Genomic DNA, 14220 nt, shown 5'->3' with positions numbered 1-14220 from the left:
GAACGGGAACGGCTGTGTTTTTAGAAGACAGAGCTTCTCCGTCTTGATATTCACAGCAGTAAACCTTCCAGTTTCCCTCTCTCCCGTACACCACTGTACTTCAGCGCCAACTCTACTTTGCATCAGGATTAGCAGATACCAGTCTGAATCCATCCAGATGTTTTGACAATTGCCACCTATGAAACAGCAGCTTCAGACAATAGAAGCTCAGAAGCTCTCCAAGCAAGTCAAACCAGCTTTGAAGCCCCGTGACAGATGTGTCAGAGAGCCTGGAGGTCAGGTAAGTACTGTGGTGGTAGTAGCAAGCCTTCAGTAGACAGGGTACCTGGCAGAAGGCTATGAACTCTACTTAGAGTCTCTTTAAAGCCACAAGGAGCATAGGAGTGGACCACAACAGCAAGGGAGTGTAGATTTGATGGAGCGAGTGGAAGACAAAGGTGATGTGTGTGCTATAGAAGACTCTCAGCTCAGAGTACAGAGTCACTGCTGAGAATGTCGGCAATGTTTAGATGCCTCCTGTCACCCAGAGTGGCTGCGCTTTCAATGTTATTTTTCCCTTTAGAGAAATTCTGAAAGGAGATGACTTGGATGTCACCCTTGCCACACTTCCCCTACCCAGAAAGCACATGGGCTTTGCGAGTTTACATATCGAGACAAACTCAGCCTTTGAAGCAAGGTACAGAGAACCAGCTAGAAAGACATGGATATAAAACGCTGGCATCCTGCTCAGTGCAACCCTTACTTCAAGGCAAACTTTCTGCTTGGCCCGAGTTGAAAAGATGTTGCCTGCGTGCACGCAGGACTTGGTTTGAAAGTTGCTCTCTGCAGAATGCCCTGCAATCAAAGCGGACATTGCCCCTTAAATTTTGAGCATGTTAGACATGCAATCTACCCAGTAGGACACTAATGCTAACGGGGGATAAAGACACACATGCATATTTATGACGCTCACCTCGTGTTCCTGGAGCCTCTCTTGCAAGAACTCAAAAGGCTTTGCAGATGTTACCTCAGGGACTCTGCATGCTAGGGGTGGGTCCCTGAGTTCATGGATTGCACATTCCTTCTGGCAGACTGAACGGAGGCACATTGGAGCCCTCTTGGGGCTGTCACCAAGGACATGACAACACTCACAGCCTAGTGGCAAACCATCCAATCAGAAAATTCTTCCCACTCCTACAGAGCCCTGTCTGGTCTTTTCATCTCTAAAGAAGCTTTAATAGTCTAAGCACATCAAATGCACCTGAGTAGTGCCACAGCCTCTTCCTTAGCTCTCTTCTGCAATCACGATGAGCATTTTGCTCAGTCCATCTTCAGGGGAGGAGGGGGTGATGGATTGATTTATTTTTACCCTCCGTGGCAGGCTTTGAGGGATGCAGCACTTGGGAAGCTAATAATTCCCAATGTGTTTAACTCTCTTCCCCAGAATATGCTGGCCATGACTTGGGACACAAGACCTGGCCTCTGTAAGTTTCAGTTTCTTATCTCTAAAGTGGGAGTCATGTAGACCCCAACCCTTGAATTGTTATAGCAATTTGGTGAGACAGGAAGGAAGGAGTCTTGCGTCAATTCTGAAACATAGCGATTCCCCGCCTATGCTTTACCAGACTGTGCTCTCTGTACTGAACCAGATGTGCCTATGAGAGGCTGTGTATGAGTTTCAGCCCAGAGCAGGCAGTGCTGGAGCACGCTTCATTGGATATTGGTGTCCTCTGACCAGTCTCAACCTCCTTCCTGATCCACAGTCACCATCGAATACTTAGAACTTAGCTGGGTATGATGTTTCAGCCGAGTGAGGAGGGCTGAGACCGGAGGATTGTGAGTTTGAAGACAGCTTTGGGCAGATCATGCCAAGTGACATAAACCCATGTCAGGAGGTGGAACAGGTCCCCTCCTGGAATCACGGGCAGAAGTTTTCCAGGGGCTGGAGAAGGGAGTGTGCTTCACAGGGACATAGTTCCCACGTAGGATGAGGACAAAGCTAGAGATGGGTGATGGGGACTGTGCTTACACCATGAAAGTGTGCATGCTCCAAAATGGCTGATAAGGTGGTTTCACGTGGTGCATGTCTTACCACAGTAGGGGAAGAATATCTAATAAATAATGTTGCATAGAGAAACTCCTTTGGTACTATAAATAATTAGCCATTTAGTTTGGCTGAGGCATATGCTCTGCCTATCAGGTGATCCATCCTTCCGTTTACCCATCTATCCATGCATCATAGACTATGCTATACTTGCCCCATATTGAACATTTCAGAATCCCATAAGTCAAGTGAAAGGCACAGCACTTCTGGTGACCTATGTAAGGGGATCCTGAAATACACAGAATAAACCGTCTATTCACAGTAGGTCCTTTGCTTCTCTTGACACCCTATAGAGGCAGGGAAGAGAGCATAAGTTGGAGAAACTTGGAAAGGGAAGACTGGGTGAGAAAGAGAGGCTGCCCATTATGAGGGAAATGATTGAATCTGTGGCTGAACTGAGCTGTCACAAGGCACGGTGAGCTACCTACTGTTCCCCTCGCTGTAGCAGAGTATTGACAAAGGCACATAAAGGTGGAAGGATTTAACCTGGCTCATGGCATCGTAGGGGGAAGTCACTGTGGTGGGGTGGCTTGCATTGATGGCCATGTGAGTGTGAGGTAGTTGGGTACATCTCATTGGCAGTCGATAAAGGACTCTGACTAGAACCAAGACTGAGTTATGACCCCCAAGACCTTCTCTGCCAGTCCAGCCCTCTCTTCTAAAGGTTCCATGAGCTCCCCAAACTGATTCATGAGGATTGCTCTAGGGTTGTCCTGCCTTCAGCTGGGGGCGGGGCTGAAGTAGATACTGGGTTATCATAATGGATATTTGTGCCAAATATTGCATGCAGAGTGAATAAATGTTTCTTTCAAACACAAGTTTTTCAGTTGTCTACTGATATTTCAAGTAACAAAATATAAATTTGTCTTAAAGTACAAATGGTTTCAAAGTTTTTTTAAAAAAATATTGTAGCATACTTTTTTAAAAGGGTGGTGGCTATTATAACTGCCAAGTGAGCATACTCAGATTTCCTTGAGTTTAGGTTTGAATCTCAGTGCATGGTGTGAGACATTTGAGTCACCATGTGTCGCTTTCTTTATCTGTAGGTTTAAGAATGATGGAACCACCATCACAATGTTCAGGGGCATGGCACCCACGAATGTGTTCCACAGTACTTTCGGGGAATGCGTGAGGCTCCTCTTCAATAAAGCCAGACTCCTCCGAGAAGGCACGCCATTCACCAATCTGGCAATGGTGGGGGCGGGGGATTGAGGGGATGGGGGATTGGGGAGTGTGGGGGGTGTTTGGCTTTGGTGGAGCATCCGTGTGCGTCGTGTAACCACGGACTCTAAGGGAATGGCTTTGATACAGGTGTTGGTTGACGCCTTCATTTGCACTAATGAGTCACAGAGAAGTGGAGCATCAGAGCTGGGGCACAGAGCTTCATAGATGTAAACATCTTGGCTCCGGAATGGTGGCGGCTTTGATGACCAGTGCAGCACAGGTCACAGATAAAACACACTCTATCCTGCATTTCGGCATTGTTTCGTTTTTGGCTTATTTGTAATTTTAATTCCGTGGGTTCATAAGGTACAATGCCATAATTTAAAACCTTCGCACATGTAGTGTGTGAAGTCAGGGTATCGATCATTCTCCTGTCCAAAATGTTTGTGTGTGCATTCGAGTGTCTGTGCGCACGTGTATGCCGTTCCGTGTATTTGAGCGTCTGTGCACATGTGTATGCTCTTCCATGTATTTGAGTGTCTATGTGCATGTGTATGCCCTTCCATGTATTCGAGTGTCTGTGCGCATGTGTATGTCCTTCCCTGTAGAGGCCTGAAGTCAATGCTGAATGTCTTCCTAGTTTGCTATACTTTATTTATTGGGCCGGGGTCTTTTACTGAATCCAGAGCTTTCCAGCTCCAGCTGATCTAGCCAATAAGCTTGCCTCAGGGAGGCCCTGTCCTCCCAGATCTGGGATTAAAGGTGGCTGCCACACCTGCCTGGCTTTTACTTGGGTTCTGGGGATCTTAACACTGTCCTCATGTTCCTATGCTACGGAATGATCTCCCCAGTTCATGTCTGGCTTTTCCCACAAGTGCTGGTGGAACCCACACTTAGGTCTTCATGTGTCCATTGACCCATCTCCTCAGCCTCCTAGAACAGTTTTTATTAACATGTAATAACTGAACACATTTATTGGGTATATTACATTGCTTTAAAAAAAAACCTAGATCGAGGATGGGCAGAATAACTTCTGTGGAAGGGCTCAGGAAGGACAGTATTTGGGCCTTTTGGGCTAAAATGCTCTGACAGTCGTAGAGGAAGCATCTACAGCAGTGAGGTACCACTTGCAAATGAGTGGGTACCAATGTGCTCAAGGACAACTTTATTCACAAAAACAGGTAGTGAGGGCTGGTGAGATGGCTCAGTTGGGTATAGTTATTTGCTTCCAAGATTCGAGAGCTGATCTCAAGAACTGACTCTTTCAAGTTCTCTTCTCACCCCCACACATGCACCACACCTCCACACATGCACCATGGCACGTGCACACCTCTACACATGCACCATGGCACGTGCACACCTCCACACATGCACCATGGCACGTGCACACCTCCACACATGCACCATGGCACGTGCACACCTCCACACATGCACCATGGCACGTGCACACCTCCACACATGCACCATGGCACGTGCACACCTCCACGCATGTACCATGGCACGTGCACACCTCCACACATGCACCATGGCACGTGCACACCTCCACACATGCACCATGGCACGTGCACACCCCCACACATGCACCATGGCACATGCACACCCCCACACATGCACCATGGAACGTGCACACCTCCACACATGCACCATGGAACGTGCACACCTCCACACATGCACCATGGCACGTGCACACCTCCACACATGCACCATGGCACGTGCACACCTCCACACATGCACCATGGCACGTGCACACCTCCACACATGCACCATGGCACATGCACACCTCCACACATGCACCATGGCACGTGCACACCTCCACACATGCACCATGGCACATGCACACCCCCACACATGCACCATGGCACATGTACACCCCCACACATGCACCATGGAACATGCACACCTCCACACATGCACCATGGCATGTGCACACCTCCACACATGCACCATGGCACATGCACACCCCCACACATGCACCATGGCACATGTACACCCCCACACATGCACCATGGCACGTGCACACCTCCACACATGCACCATGGCACGTGCACACCTCCACACATGCACCATGGCACGTGCACACCTCCACACATGCACCATGGCACGTGCACACCTCCACACATGCACCATGGAACATGCACACCTCCACACATGCACCATGGCACATGCACACCCCCACACATGCACCATGGCACATGCACACCCCCACACATGCACCATGGAACACGCACACCTCCACACATGCACCATGGAACATGCACACCCCCACACATGCACCATGGCACATGCACACCCTCACACATGCACCATGGCACATGCACACCCCCACACATGCACCATGGAACATGCACACCTCCACACATGCAAACGTACACACCTACCCCCAAACTAAATATAAAAAAGTAAACATCTGGTGACATCTTTAGACACTGAGGTGGCTCTGGTTTAGGAAAGGTCCTTTAAGTCTTTTACTCTGGACTTCTCTTCTGACCAGATGTGCGGGACTGATCTCCCCAGCCCATGCCCAGCTTTTGACATGAATGCTGGCAGGATCCAAAGTCAGGTACCCATGTGGGCACACTAAGCAGTTCTCCATCTTGTTGGTGTCCTACCAACAAATTCAGTTCTGATACTCTCTCTGGAGGTGGCTAACAATCTAGGCTGTCACTTAGGCTTCTGGACGACTGCTTATAGATTTTCGAAGTCCCCCACTACCACCTCCTCAGGTTTGACCAAAGGCTAGAAGGATTTACTGAGCTCTCTGTAGTTGTGCCTTTCCCATTCTCCTGAGTACATTTCCCCCTTTCCCAAAAGATAAAAAGATAGCTCATGTTCATGACAGAGGCCAGTACAACTTATTTCTTTTCCTGTCCAAAATTCAGGGCTCCAGTAATGGTCTCATTCTTCCATTTTTTATAAATATACAAACATAGAGAGGAAAAAACTAAGTTTTTTTTTTACTATGATGTATTTTCCCATATCTTTTAGGAAAATCTCCTTCAACTTTGTGCTCACAATTTCATTCGATCTAATACATAACATTGGAGATGGGAAGTGGGTCTGAGGCAGACACATGTAAGAAGCCTGTTTTGCTTCTTTGGTTATTCTGAGCCCCAGGATCCGGAGCCTCAGTATGTCCCAACTCCATCAATGGGGCCCTTGGGAGATGCATTCTCCACAGAGGTTCCTAGGGTCTTTCTGACTTACAGCCTGAGCTAACTGGGTGCTGGGGTAGAAGATCACCCCACACCCATCTGCTGAGAGTGAGACCTACTTGCCGGACAACCCCTTGGCGTTTGATAGAGCCATAGATAAACAGCAGCAATCCTGGTCTCTGTTCTGTGGGATCCACACCAAATTAGAGGCCCAGTGGGGGTTCCCCAAGTAAGCAGTCTGTGGATCTCCACATAGAGAGAAGTGTTAGATGAAGCCATTTTCTGTATTTAATTTTAATATTAGTCTATGAGATTAGCAGAGATGGAATTTACCTTGGAAAAGAGAATCGACAAAGGTCACGGAGAAAAACCTTATTGACTTATAGTTTATATAAGAATGAACTCTATCTTTCCTGTCTTCTCTTCCTTCTTGTTGGTGTCCCAAAGCCCTTCTCTCTTTTAAGCTCTGAAGAGGCTGAGATTTGGGGCCTGGGATGGCACCTGAAGGACATCATGGCAAGTGAACAACCTTCTGATTGGTCAGACCATAGTTCTGGGTTGATCTTGTTAAAGGCACAGAACTTGTATGTAGAGTCCAACACGCCTGCCTGTGACCATGTCACTTGGAAACATGCTTTGATTTCTGCAGACTTGGTGCTCTTCAGGTGGGTCTTTATTACCATGGAATTTTAATTCTGTGTTTAGTGGGCATCCTGGCAGATGTCAGTAAAGCTTCCAAGTGAGAGAGTGATGAGCAGGGCCACTCCCCACTCAGTTCCCTTTTTGGTATTTATTTGTAAATGTTGATTGATATTCATTCATTTTTTCCTTTTATTGGATTTTTTATTTACATTTCAAATGTCACCCCCTTTTCCAGTTTCCCCTCCAGAAACCTGCTATCCCATCCCTCCTCCCCCTGCTTCTATGAGGGTGCTCCATCACCCACCCACCCACCCACTCCCTCCAACCTCTCAGCCCTGACATTCCCTACACTGGAGCATTGAGCCTTGACAGGACCAAGGGTCTCTCCTCCCATTGATGACTGACAAGGCCATCGTCTGCTACATATGTGGATAGAGCCATAGGTCCATCCTTGTGTACTCTTGGGATGGTGGTTTGGTCCCTGGGAGCTCTGGGGAAAAGTTGAAAAACACATGTAGCATCATTAGAGTGAATGTGTTATTGAAGACCCTTGGGTGTTCTCCTGATGAGCCAGTCTCCGAAAGTCTTTTGGAATGCAACAAGAAGCCATCGCTATCAACTCATCTATATGGGGGCAAAGTGCAAGGGCTATTCCTAGGGCTTCCGCCTCTCTGGATTCTGTTTTTTCTCGTGCCACAGCAGACTGTGGAGTTCCTGCTTTGGGTTACAGCTTGAGATATGTTTATGTGACAGGACATGTCACCAAACCTTGACATAGCTCTGGTTTCTGCGAGAGTTGCCTTGGCAGGTTTGACGAGAAGGTCTAATACTGGTGAGTTGGTACTCAGTGGGGGCCATGTTTACAACTCTCAAATCATTCCCTGCACTTAGAAACACAAGAGGGCTCATTACTCTTTTTATTAAGCAAAACAAAACAACAGTGCCAGGAGAAATCCAACTGTTTTGGGTATAAAAATAATGTGCTTCTGCCCACATAGCACCAAAGCATGTTCCTATTCTATTTATACCTCAAAGTCAAGGAACATTTACAGGCTTTGTGGCACTGGAGTTGGATGCTCTCGTTTTTAGCATATGTCTACAGTGCTGTAGGGATGGATGGTTAGATTTGAATGTAGCGGAGTGACTGTCATGTGCCAGACTCTGAACTGCATTTGACTGTCACTTCATTTAAAAATTATCACTCAATATTATTTATTAAATTACTAAATTACTTTTTATTAAAATATTGCTTAATATTAGCAATTTCAATGACTAAGTTTTGGATACAAATAATGCAGGGACTATTTATTTTAGCTCACTGTTTCAGATCTATCAGTCTGTATCATGAAGGGGAGGACACAGGAGAACATTTACACCATAGCTTCAGAGCAGAGAAAGGAGGGAACTATGGGAAGGGGTTGGAACAAGATAGGTCAGTCAAGGACATGCTTCCAGCAAGAATAATCTCACCTAAGGACCCACCTCCAGTGACTTTCCTCCTCCAACCAGGCCTTCCTTGTCACCCTTCCTCACCTCAAAATGATGTCATCGTCTTACTTATCGAGGGACCAGTTCACTGATTAGCACTGAGCCCTCATGCGCTGATTGTCTGTAGAAATATGTTCCCAGATGTACCCAGTGGCATGCTTCACTAATCTAGATGGTTATAAATGCAGTCCAGTTGACGATGAAGATTAGCTGTCACAGCAATGGTGGAGCACTAAGAGCAGTTAACTACCTGAGCACTGCTTAGAAGCAGGCAGTTGATGGAGTCTTGAAGACAAGAACATTTCAACCTCAGTCTGGTCACTCTCCTTGCCCCTTTTCTGTCTTGGACACTTGGCTCACACTGGGAGGCTGGGTTTATCACCGACCTTGGAAACTATGCTGGGATGAGCTATGTGTTTGTGTACCCTCATATTAGCCCTCAGGAAATTTGACCCTAAAGGCAGTGTGTGGGTAGGAAGTTTTGTGTGGGTATTGAGCACAAAGCTGGGATAGTGACCTATGCAGAAAAAACAGGGTGGGGGGCATTGGGAGTTGCTTTCTCTTGAAGATACAACAAGAAGGTACCCATCCGTACGTTTGGAAGCCAGTCCTCACCTGATTGAGCTCTGATTTTACCTGAAGTATTTAGGCAAGCAAGAGGTAAATCTTTGTTCAGTCTATGGACAGTCTATGGCATTCTGTAATAGTAACTCAGGCTAACTAAAACCCATGCCTCGTGGCTGTTAGGAACCTGGTAGAGGCGTTCAGATGACCCAGCAGCAGACCAAGTTAGAGTTCCCACTAGTTATTCTCCAGTCCAACATAGTTCTTTGTATCACAAAGCCAAGATGGCAGGCTCAGTGCCAGGAATGGGACCCTTGTTATGACCATGCTCTGTGTGGCTACACTTTGAACTAGGACCCTGGATCCACTTGTAGGCCTGGTACCTGTGAACTCTCTTCCTCCCCCTGCATAGGACTTTTACCCTCAGCTACTCACTGGCCTCCTCTTAGTCTGCTAGGTGATGATATGCAGGGGTAATTGCCTCTATCTATCTATCTACCTATCTATCTATCTATCTATCTATCTATCTATCTATCTATCTATCTATCGATCTAATCTATCACTTTTTGTCAAATACCTGTTTGTCTAGCTGAGATCAAACCGTGGCTTACCAGGCCCAGAGTGTCTTTGTTTATATGCATGCATTCTTCATCTGACTGAGATGCTTGAGAGAAACTTCATCCACATCCATCTGTCCATCCATCCGTCTGTCCATCCATCCATCTTTATGGGGTACCTTCTATATGGGAGGTACTAAGTTGCTTCTAGAAATCGAGAGATGAGGAAGAGATGCTTTCCCTCCTTTTCTCTTCTGTAGCAGCAGCACCTAGCACAATGCCTCCTGACTGGTGGTTAACTCAGTAACCGCTGGTTGAATGAATGAGCTAAAGATTAGTAGTACAGTTAACTCTGGGACTTGGAATGGATACCTTCTAGTTATCTACAGAAGAGTTAGCTCTTTGAAGCTGACTGCTGCTCATCCATTCTCTTATGATCTGCTGTCTGTCTGAGGGTAACAGAGCTCAGAACTATATTCTGAGTCAGTGTTCTAGTTGTAGGTTAGCAGTGGTGGCTGTCATGGTGGGAGATGTCTTGTCCTAAGATAAGGCCTTGTTGGGGTGTATGATCCCTTCCCTTCCCCTCATGCACTATTGTGCTGGGCCATTGAAGATCTGAGTCAAGAAGAGTTTATTGTACTGCTGAGTAATGCAGACCATTTGTCTCAGTGGGTTTAGGAGTCCTGATTCCTGAGTTGGCTGTGATCATAACCAGGAAAGGGGATAACATTTGAAATGTAAATAAATAAAATATTCAATAAAAAGTCTAAGCATTATCACAACAATGCCAGGGGTGGGTGGGCACTGTTTTCTCCTCTTTGGTCATGAGTCAATGGGGAAGTTTCCCAGTGGTTACATAGGATGTAAAATACTGATGCACTAAGTATAGACATTAAAAAATTTACAAAAATTGAAATATTAATTTTCAATTTATACTTTTCGTTTTGAAATGTATATTTTTCATGGTAACATGTAGTAGGATCATCATGGTTGTTTTTCTTTTTGTATATACTTTTCATTGTGGTTTTTAAAAAATGAATTAAATGTGGCTCAGTTTTAAATGTTTCTTTTTAAAAAATCTAATGTCATTTAAAAGTACATTATAATATATTTATCTGTCTATTTATTTGGCGTGTGTGCTACTTGTGCCATGGCGCCCTGATGGAGGCCAGAGAACCATTTGCACGAGGATTTTCTATCATATAGGTCCCAGGTTGGACCTCAGACCATCCTCAAGTTTGGCAGCAGACACCTTTGTGCACTGAGCTAGCTTACGAGCCCATTTTTAAATACTTCAAATATATTAAAGATCAATAAGCCTGTTAACAGAGATAGTCTACACAAACAAAAGCTCTCATGAGGGTGTGTTTATATCTACGATTTTAAGAGAGCAAAGTTATTTCAAGCAGAATATTTGAGAATCGCCAATTACCTGTCAACTGATGGTTAAATTTGAGCATGTTCTAAGACTCACAGAGACAGCCTGATACCTTGAATAGCTAGTTCTGCATCCTCATCCTGCAGCTGAACGTTCTCTCTTCCTTCCTTCCTTTCTTTTTTAACTAAGCACTTCTAGTACCCCATGGTTGTAAGTTTAGTCCTTTGAGATATGACAGCAAAAACTAGCATGGATTCACTAATGGAATATTTGTTTTGACTGTTGTACCTTACAGTATGTTTCTTTACCCCTGTCTTAGTTAGGGTTTACTGCTGTGAACAGACACCATGACCAAGGCAACTCTTATAAGGACAACATTTAATTGGGTCTGGCTTACAGGTTCAGAGGTTCAGTCCATTATCATCAAGGCAGGAACATGGCAGCATCCAGGCAGGCATGGTGCAGGGGGAGCTGAGAGTTCTACGTCTTCATCTGAAGGCTGCTAGCAGAATACTGACTTCCAGGCAGCTAGGATGAGGGTCATAAAGCCCATGCTAATGCCCCCAGTGACACACTTCCTTCAAAGTCACACTTCCCTGAGCCAAGCCAAGCATATTCAAACTACCACCCCCTCCCCACCACAAGCACTTTATGGTTTTCCTTTGGCCTATCTAAATTTCCAGGACTCTTGAATGCAAAGAATACACTGTCTGATAACCCAGACAGATGCTAAATAATTAATTAATGGACAGGTGGCACATTCAGTATGGATACAGTGAACAAAGAGAGAAATCAGGCCACAAGTGGGGCAATGCACGATTTTATCATGCTATTCAGAATGACACACAGCTTAAAACTTAGAAATTGCTTTTTTTCCCTGGATATTTACTATTCCAGACTATTTTTGACTGTGAATCACAAAAAATAACAGAAAAACCAAACCACAGATAAAGGGCAATTACTGAATACTTATTTTAGTAAAATTTAGAAAATACAGAAATCTATTAAGAAAAAAAAACTGAAGTCACCTGTGATCCAGGGATTGGCCTTTGAGTGCGTTCTGTTCTAGTCTGTGTGTCTGTGCACTCGGTCTTTGTATAAATGTTGTGACAGATGTGGTGTAATGGATGCTGAGCCTCCCATTCTGTGCTCTGAAGCATGATATTTTCACTGTTGAATGGCATCATTTCTTTTCCACGGCACCATTAATAACAACCTCAATAAATGTAGCCTTTCCCCTCGGAGAGTGACTCCTATTCTTGCCACGATAAATCATGTACAATTAACATTCTTGTACATTAATCTTGGTCTCTGGTTTGCATTCTTTTCATAGTATGAATTTGTGAATATGAATTTGTGAATGTGAATCTGGGAATGTAGCGGGATGAAGAGCTGCTCATGGGTATTTCCAGGTTGCTATCGTTAACGTTTTATCTACTGTATTGTCTTCAGGGGTACGTGAAAGTATCCATATGACGACAGTTGTTGCCTTATTTGAAGATTAATTGATTTTTTTTTTACTAACTTCTGAGGGTGAGTGGCACACAATTTGAAAAGCTGTGCATAGTCATTCGTTATAAATGACCATAGTTGCTGGAGAACTGAGTTTTTTTGCTCTATGAATTATTATTCAGTTCCTTTAAAAATTTAGAAGTAGGGGTGCTAGATTAATAATTTATAAGAGGTCTGTCATATTTGTCTGTCAGACTTGTGGAAAATATTTTTTTCCAAGTTTGGAGGTTGACAGTTCCCTTTTCACTTAAAATATGCTGCATATACATGGATATTCTGATGGGGTCAGATCCGTTTGCCCACCCAGCATCGCTCCCTTCTGCTGCTTTTATGCTTGTAGAACCACATCAAGTTTAACCAAATCTGTGACCTTTCCTCCTCCTCCCCAACTCTCTTTTCCCTCTCCTTCTCTCTTCATCTTTTTCTGTACTTTTCTTCAAACATGGCAGCCTTGCACATGCCTGAACTTGATGTTGGTGCACAGTTAAACCACAGCACAGCCTTAAGTTTGCAGAGATGACTAACCCTCTACCCCGAGTGTTTGAGTAATCCATCGTCTTCTCATTTCTTTATTATAATGAACCATCACAAATAACCCAGGGTTCCTGGTGGGGCTCCCAACTTTTTTTTTACTTTAATGTGATGTATTTTAGTAATAGCTTTTCTGTATATAACTGTCTTTGTATTTTCTGGGTAAAATATAGATTTGAGACATTTCTATCTGGGTTTTTATTTGTTCTGAAGTTTACAGACTCTCATCGTCTCTGAAGAGGAAGATGATAGGGAAGATGACTATGTCTGTAGTTACTTGTACTAAACTAAACAACTTCTTCAAAGGTACAATTATTTGGGCTTGGACATCCAGCTTAGTGGTAGATGACTTGTCTGGCATGAGAGAGGTCTTGGGTTTAAATTCCAGTTTTGAAGAAAAAGAAGGAGAAGGAGGAGGAGGAGAAGGAGGGGGGAGGAGGGGAGGAAGGAGGAGGAGGAAGAGGAGGAAGAGGAGAAGGAGGGGGGAGGAGGGAGAAAGGAGGGGGAAAAGGAGGAGGAGGGGGTAGGAGGGGGAAGAGGAGGGAAAGGAGGAGGAGGAGGAAGAGGAGGAGGAGGTGCACAACTTTAATTCAGGCAGTCAGAAAGCAAAGGTAAGTGGACCTCTCTGAGTTTGAGGCCAGCCTGATCTGTGAAGAGAGTCCAGGACAGTCAGGGCTCTGTTACACAGGGGGTTAGAAACCCCTCCCTGCCTTGCCCCAGGAAGTTATTTGCAACTATACATTTTCTGAGTTTAATAATAGAATTAAGTTCAGAAATAAATGTTCAAGTTTGAATATTTAAGAATATAATCCAGTGGGAAAAAGTGTGTTCTAAACAACACCTCTTAATGAAGAGATACCCTTCTGTTCTGTTCTTTTTAGTATGACTCAGACCTTAAATGATTCCAGTATTTCTGAGGGTTAGGGTCAGGGTTAGGGTTAGAATCCAAATCCAGTTAGGAAAAATGGTTATGCTGAATTATAAATAGCCTGTTATGATTTTGTTTTTATTATTTATGTTACCCTATAGGAAATAGGGCTAACGTATGGGTCATCTACAACACAGACACAGAATAAATTAAAGTGACTATTTAATAATAATTAAGTTACAGTGCTTGGGTTACCAAATTTGAACATGTTTCCAGTGTAT

General features: G+C 44.6%; 1 long non-coding RNA gene across 1 annotated transcript in view; it reads left to right on the top strand.

Annotated features, from left to right (window-relative positions):
• Nucleotides 1-3129: 3129 nt before the first annotated feature.
• Nucleotides 3130-14220, top strand: part of LOC120099113 (uncharacterized) — a 32142-nt gene continuing 21051 nt past the window's right edge. The window contains exon 1 of the long non-coding RNA XR_015649227.1: nt 3130-3251. This is a non-coding gene — a long non-coding RNA (uncharacterized LOC120099113). The remainder of the gene's footprint in view (nt 3252-14220) is intronic.

This window comes from Rattus norvegicus, chromosome 1, assembly GCF_021556685.1.
Source record: "Rattus norvegicus strain SHRSP/BbbUtx chromosome 1, alternate assembly SHRSP_T2T, whole genome shotgun sequence".
In the NCBI taxonomy this organism is placed as follows: Eukaryota; Metazoa; Chordata; class Mammalia; order Rodentia; family Muridae; genus Rattus; species Rattus norvegicus.
Note: the sequence above shows the minus strand (reverse complement) of the source record. Positions and strands in the feature narration are given on the sequence as shown.